Consider the following 7,876-nt stretch of genomic DNA (forward strand, 5'->3'; position numbering starts at 1 on the left):
TTGGATCGGCTTCCTCCTCCTCGTAGCTTGGCTCTAGAGAACTCGGTGATTGGCCCGCCGCAAAGCGAGCTTGGGAACGGAGGTCTGTGGCGCCGACCGCCGCCGCGATTTCTGCGCGGCGCTCCGACGTCAGCATCTTGTAGTAAGTGATCTTTCGGCGTACCATGGCTTTCCGGCGAATGAGGGGACGCTTGATGCGGGCTAGGGGATCGAAAGGTGGGGGAATGGGCTGGAGATTTGGTGTGGTTTTAGGGCAGTGGCTGGCGTAGGCTGAGCAGCGAAGGTTCTGGTGTGAATAGTGGTTCCGGTGACAACCTGTCAATCGGTTTTGACTGTACATCGCTCTTGTCGTGTTCGCGTTGCAGCCTGGCACGCTGGACCCTCCACGTTGCTCACCGAATGGAACGCGCTTCATCTTGCGTTTTCGCTCGCTTGTTGGACCACAGTTGAGAGCAAACCGACGTCCCTCCCCCTCCCCCGTCCGCGTCATTTATTATACCACCACTCCCTCCGTTTTATGCGGAGTAAATAAAAACAGAGGGAGTATACTATGGATGAGGATCCCCTAACGTGGCCGAACGCATTGAGTAACTGACATGCGAGGCCTAGCAAGCATGGGGTCCGCCAGTAAGTGACCGAAAGGGAGGATAAGGCAGGGATACCTACGTCAGAGGATCCACTTCCACTATACTACTTTGACCAAATGTTAGAGTAATAATATATGACATGCAACTTACACAAATGTTAGAGTAATAATATATGACATGCAACTTACAGAAAGCTTACATGGTCTAATGCGTTTTTCGAGGCTAACTTTGATCAAATGTTAGAGTAATAATATATGACATGCAACTTACACAAAGCATACGTTTCCAATGATATAATTTTCACATGATACATCTCATGTACTATTAATGCTGTCAATAGTCAAATTGGAAACCATCTCGAGTACAAATCTAGGAGTACGTACGAATCTAACAATATTGATTGGGCATTGTTGAATGTTGATACCTTTTTTTATCAAAGTAGATATACTTTGACTACACATAAAACTTATATGTAAACTACTCCCTCCTTCCATCTATATAGGGCCTAATGCATTTTCGAGGCTAACTTTGACCAAAAGGTAGAGCAATAATATATGACATGCAACTTAAACAAAGCATAGCATCAAATTCGTATGTGAAATGAGCTTCCAATGATATAATTTTTGCATTATACATGTCATGTACTATTAATCTTGTCAATAGTAAAAGGCGGTCTTGAAAAATGCATTAGGCCCAATATAGATGGAAGGAGGGAGTAGAAAGGATAGGAGGGAGTATATTGTACGTTCAAAAACAAAACGAACATTGAATACCCTTTATATATGATTTGCGGATGCTATGATCACCGGTTCAAAATTTTGAATCCGCCTTAGGTATCACGTGCCCCCACTCGTTCCCTCTCGATTTCATCTCGGGGTCCGGAGATCTATTGAAAGAGGACTAGGGTGGGTACATGTGAATGATACTCGGCGGAATGTTCAAATGAGGCATGCGGGAGGATGGACTCGACTGGAGGGCGACATGATCGATGGAGAAGAGGGTTGGAGAGGAATGAGAAATAAGCAAATGCCACATGATTACACTTGAACGGCTCAAATAAACAATAAGTTGTCTTGCTTGGCCTACATAGTGAAAGGCCTAATGCGCAACGCGGAGCACTGACGCTCGAATATGGTTGGGAAAATAGGGAAACAGACTTGTGGGGCACACCTGTTGGGACGACGTAGCGCGGACTAGTCCAATGGAGGAGCTGGCCCACGACCTCCTCGCCACCGACAACCGTTCATGTGGGTCGTTGGGGCCAACAACGGGGCGCAACTCCAGCACCGCCTCTAGACACGGCGACTGCGGTGTGCGACACGCTCATATCGTCGCTAGACACGGTCGGTTTCAGTTTGCCGAGGGTGGCGTTAGTGCTGTGGCACGACCAACGGTATGTTTGGTTTGTGCCCAAGGTTGCCCCATCAAAGCATTGGGTAGCCAAAATTTTGGTTGAGGTATTGGTTGCCCATGATTTGGACGACATTGGCAAGAAAAATGAACTTGAGTTGGCTAGAGTTCATTGGCATGCCAAAGAAATGGCAACCATCCAAACAAAGACCAATCTTTGAGTCATGACGAAAATTTTGGTAGAGGTATTGGTTGCCCATGATTTGGCCGACATTGGCAAGAAAAATGAACTAGAGTTGGCTAGAGTTCATTGGCATGCCAAAAAATGGCAACCATCCAAACAAAGACCAATCTTTTGGTCATGACCAAAATTTTGGCAAGGTGCACTTTGGCCACAATCCAAACACACCCCAACACCCGGCTCGTCGAGGATGCATGGGGCGCCGCGACGCGTCCGCGGAGTGGTGTGGCGCGGCCAACTGCATCCTCTGGACCTGAGACCATGCCGGGTCATCTTCCTTTTTCCATGACATGCGGGGATCGCATGTGAGCAAAGGGCATCTCCAATGTTGCCACGACCGCAGCTGACTACCCTGGCACACCAAAACCCTCGTCCCTCGCCCCGTCGTGCGGTGCGTTCCCAGCCGGCACCAGCTGCCCGCATTCATGCCGTCCATTTGAATGTCGTCATTAAGAGGCTCGGTGCCCGAGGAACAACTCCGGCGACTTAATGACGCACTCGGACGCTTGGTCTCACCGGAATGCGCTACTTAAAGCGGCAACGCCCAGCTAACCTCCACACCATAGCGCATCGTCCTCCTACCTGGAACCACATCCGCCATGACCGCAAGCGCGAACACTCTGCAGGAGAGCTTGTCTTCGGGGATGGAGCTCGAGGTCGCCGCCCTCGCTGAAGTCGCCACAGAAGCAGTGGCCACGCTGGCGGCCGACGACGGGAGCACCATCAGCCACGCGTCCTACTTGCCGCCATCCAACGTCTGGCACCGCCGAGGTCGGGGACTCCACCGAGGATGAGTAGCGCATGGGAGGCGGCAGGGCATCGTGTGCCAACTGGCCGGTTCGTCTCCCGTGTTCTACTTTTCCTCGCCGGAGACTGCACCTTCACTTCACGGGTCTTGAGCCCCACCCCCGTACATGGAGATCACAGATGGAGGATGTCGGTCGCCGCCGTAGAATAGGTTTAGGGTCGGGTTTATTTTATTTTTTTGTCCTATAGAAGTTCGAAATGTAATGAAAATCTGCCGTGTTTGCATTAATCTCGGCCGGTGTATATGAACTTTCACAATAATATACATATTGTAGGAGTACTAGCAACATGCCCGTGCATTGCACGGAAGATCAAGATCTTGTGGGACAAAAGGATGAACGAGGGAAAGCCTTATCTACACATGTGGAGAGGAGTGCGGGTAAATTGTCATAGTTTCCTTCCTATCCGTTAGATATAGATCGGACGGCCTATATTGCAGGATCGGACACATCTTTCTACATCTACGGGAACCTACGAAAGGGTTAACGTAAATTGCCTCTCTCTCTCCTCCCCTGATTTTCATGGTGGTGGGCCCCTCCCTCCCCCAATCTACAATCAACAGCTCACACGTTTCACATTACGTTAATTAAGTAACTGGGATTACGTAGGTGTAGCATTACTCATCCTAAAAACCCCAACTAAGCCAACCTCCCAGCATATCACGCGGGAAAAGACCCGGCCGCGCCGTTTTAGTTGGGATTACCGAATTACTAGTAGTAGTATCGATGGATCGTGCGAAGCAACATTTTTTTTGAGGGGGCGAAGCACCTAGTTTAAAAGGAAAAAATGCGGTACACTCACAACACTCCTGTCGCGGTCGCATTGCACCCCACACACGTTCGGTCCTGGACACAGCTCACGCAAACGGAACGCACTTCGGCTTGCCTCTTCACTGACACGTGGGACTGCGCTTGGAGAAACCGACCATGCGCCAAACTCCCCCCGCCCACCGCGCGAAAATCCTCCCCCCACACCCAAAAATTCCCCCCAAATCCGATTCAACCGCCCTTCGGCCAACTAGCCAATAATATTCCCCAAACCCCCCTCCCCCTTGTCCCCCTCCACTCCATTCGCTCCGCCAAAGCCGCCCTCCTCGCCACGCCGATACGTCGGCTCCGCTGTTTGGCGATCCTCTCGCTCCCACAGTACGCTCTCGTAGACTGTCGTCCTCTAGCCGCGCCGCCATGTCTGGCTACGTTCTTGTGGAGGTGCACGGCGGTTAGCGCCGCCACTACTGGCGACGTTCGTGTGGAGACGCACGGCGGTCAGCTTCTCCCACGGTACGCACATTCTAGACCGAGGCCCCGTTCATGTCGATGTAGCGCTGAATGTTAGCTGATAGACGCTGTTAATCTCACTATTTGCCGAAGTAGTTTACTGTCAATATGCTCTGCTTAAGAAGCTTCCTTGCCCTGTTCTGCACTCAATCTGCTTAGCTGAGATGGCATGCCAAGGCGGATTACTTGCTAAAATATCCTGCCATATATTTATTGTGACGTAGATTAATGCCATGGTCTAGTAGCAAATCTGTTAGGTGAAATAGCTCTACACCATTTTATACTCGATCTTTGTTGCTGCAACGGCCTTCGATAGTTTGATGGCTGTGTGCTCGGCCTCATTGACTACTAAAACAGCCTGCCATAATTTGGCAATCAAATCTGTTTGTTGAATTAGCTTTACATATATTTCGTTACTTAGATCTGCTCGTCCAAATATCTTGCCATAGCTTTAGACATCGACCTAGGTATTTTTTTTTCTGGACTTCATAAAAAAGCATATATGTTTTTCCTGTAATATCTAGTAGAAGAACTAATTTGTATGTCTAACAGATGGACATGACTTGGATAACTTTTGCTCGAAGATTCTCCGCTGCATATGTCGAGGGGGTTGAAAACTTCATGAACTTTGTCAGAGCTGAGTACGGTGGTCCGAAATCAGATGTGCTCTGCCCGTGCAGCAGTTGTATGCATTCAGTTACAAGACCCCAGTCAACTGTGCAAAATCATCTACACTTGTATGGGATGTTGGTCACATATACTAGGTGGGTTCATCATGGTGAAGCTGTGAACGTCAATGTTATTGACTACGTGGAAGCAGCAGATCACCATCTTGATCCGCCTGATGCTCAGGTGGAAGAGGAGGAGGAGGTGGTGGTGGCGGAGCCAGTGAGTTTGACCAACATTGAAACAATGCTACGAAATGCTCATGCATTCCGTTAACTTTCACCTACAGAAGAAAAACGGTGGGCCCGCATGTTGGAACAATGCAATGTTGCTGTCACCCTAGGAAATAAGCTGTCAGTACACTAGTAGAAAAAGGGTCAAACGTGAAGCACATTAGTGCCGGTTTGAATTAGAGCCGGCACTAATGTGTACATTAGTGCCGGTTCGTGGCGGCGATCAATAGTACCGGTTCGTGGCGAACCTTTAGTACCGGTTCATGCCACGAACCGGTACTAAAGAGGCTGCATCAGCCTGCGGTCAGGCTATGGCCCCACCATCACCATTTAGTGCCGGTTCTTACCACGAACCGGTACTAATGAGGTTATGGCAAGCTGTTTTTAGTCCCACCTCGCCAAGAGAGAGGCAGTATGAGCGGTTTATAAGCCGTGAGTGCACAGACAATGATGAAGAGTTGCAATGCTCACCTACATGTTGATTAGCTTCAAGCCTTGCGGAATAGCATAGATTGCACTGAGCTATGTGCAGTGCAATCTACACTATTCCGAATGGCTTGAAGCAAATTAACCAGCATTGCACCTCTTTTTTATTTTTAATAACTTATTTAAACTCCGGACCTCTTTTGTGTTCAGTATGCAGCATTTAAAGCGACGTCATCAATTTCCAACATGTTCTGACATCATTTGTTGTTTCTCGGTCATTTACCTAATTGTTTAGAGAGCTAAATAACCGTGAAATTGAAAATCACTACAAAATGAATCCTGAAAATGTTGAAACTTGGCATGGTATCATCATATCACTCCCATAGCATGCGCGAAAGAGTAGAGAGGGTCACGGCAAAAACTGGACGCACTTCGTGTACAAACTGGACAAACTCTTTCCGAGTATCAGGGTTTCGGAGTTCGGAGTGGGTACTAATGTGCATCCCACCAATCAGGAAGAATCACACGGATCGTGTGTTTCTTTCTAGCTCTTGTGAGTCGTTGGATCAAGGGTGTGTTTCTTCCTAGCTCATGTGAGTCGTTGGATCGAAACTACCACAATCACTTTGTGACCCAGACGACCCTATATATAGCTAGCCCACCTCTCGCCTTCCCTGCATAAGTCTTTCAGTTCATCGACTACATACATCTACCAGTTCATCGACTGCATACATCTACCAGTTCATCGACTGAATACAAATCATTCGGATTCGCCATCATACGTCCAACCGTGCATTTGATATGCATATATATGCATCACGAGCCACGGTTGGGCTGTATGATGGCGATACCGATTGGTTTGTTCTAGATCCGACATAAAAGGTTTGATACAACTTCTTTTTTGTGACATAAGAGCTATCTCTCCTCCTACCTATTTTAGTTACACAACTACCTATTTGTGCCAAATTTTCACTTTTGCTGTTGCTCTTGCATCATAAGCATCCATGTTAACTGGACTTACAAGTAATGCAATTTAACCAAACTATCTTGTGACCTTCGCCAAGAGAGAGGCAGTATGAGCGGTTTATAAGCCGTGAGTGCATAGACAATGACGAAGAGTTGCAATGCTCACCTACATGTTGATTAGCTTCAAGCCTTGCGGAATAGCATAGATTGCACTGAGCTATGTGCAGTGCAGTCTACACTATTCCGAATGGCTTGAAGCAAATTAACCAGCATTGCACCTCTTTTTTATTTTTAGTAACTTATTTAAACTCCGGACTTCTTCTGTGTTCAGTATGCAGCATTTAAAGCGGCGTCATCAATTTTGAACATGTTCTGACATCATTTGTTGTTTTTCGGTCATTTACCTAATTGCTTAGAGAGCTAAATGACTGTGAAATTGAAAATCACTACAAAATGAATCCTGAAAATTTTGAAACTTGGCATGGTATCATCATATCACCCGCATAGCATGCGCGAAAGAGTAGAGAGGGTCACGGCAAAAACTGGACGCACTTCGTGTACAAATTGGACAAACTCTTTCCGAGTATCAGGGTTTGGGACTATACAAAAATAAATAATGCAGAAAATCAAAAAAACCATACAAAAAAATTACTCAAAAATAAATAGTAGAAAATAAATAATGCAGAAAAGAAAAAACTATATAAAAACTACTCAAAAATAAATAAAAGAAAATAAGTAATGCAGAAAAGAAAAAACTATATAACAAATTTGTTGGCACACTGCCCTGTGGGTCTACCAGACCTAGGGTGTGCAAATGCAGGCCCAGGAGGGCCAGCAGACCCACAGGGCAGCGTGCCCTAATTAATTAGGCCCAGAAGCCTGCTATATAGAGGAGTTCGAAAACGTAGCCGCGGTTGGGTTTATAAACCAGTGCGGCTGCCCTTCGCCGGGCGAGGTGGGACTAAACTTTGGGGTGGCAGCGCAAGGCCTTTAGTACCGGTTGGTGGCTCCAACCGGTACTAAAGGCCCCCCCTTTAGTACCGGTTGGAACCACCAACCGGTACTAAAGGCCTGCTCTTCCCGCCTCTTTGCCTGGCCAAAGTAGGCCTTTAGTACCGGTTGGTGGCTCCAACCGGTACTAAAGGCTCACCCTATATATACAGCACTTACGAAATTTCAGTTACATCTCCCCACTTCTTTTGTCAACCTCTCGCGCGCCGCTCCCGTCGTCGCCGCCCGTCGCCCGTCGTCGTCGTCGTCGTCCCCGCCGCCGCCCTGAACGCCGCGCGCCACCGTCCGTCGTCGTCCCGCGACGCGGTCCCG

Source organism: Triticum dicoccoides, chromosome 2A (assembly GCF_002162155.2).
Source record: "Triticum dicoccoides isolate Atlit2015 ecotype Zavitan chromosome 2A, WEW_v2.0, whole genome shotgun sequence".
NCBI lineage: Eukaryota > Viridiplantae > Streptophyta > Magnoliopsida > Poales > Poaceae > Triticum > Triticum dicoccoides.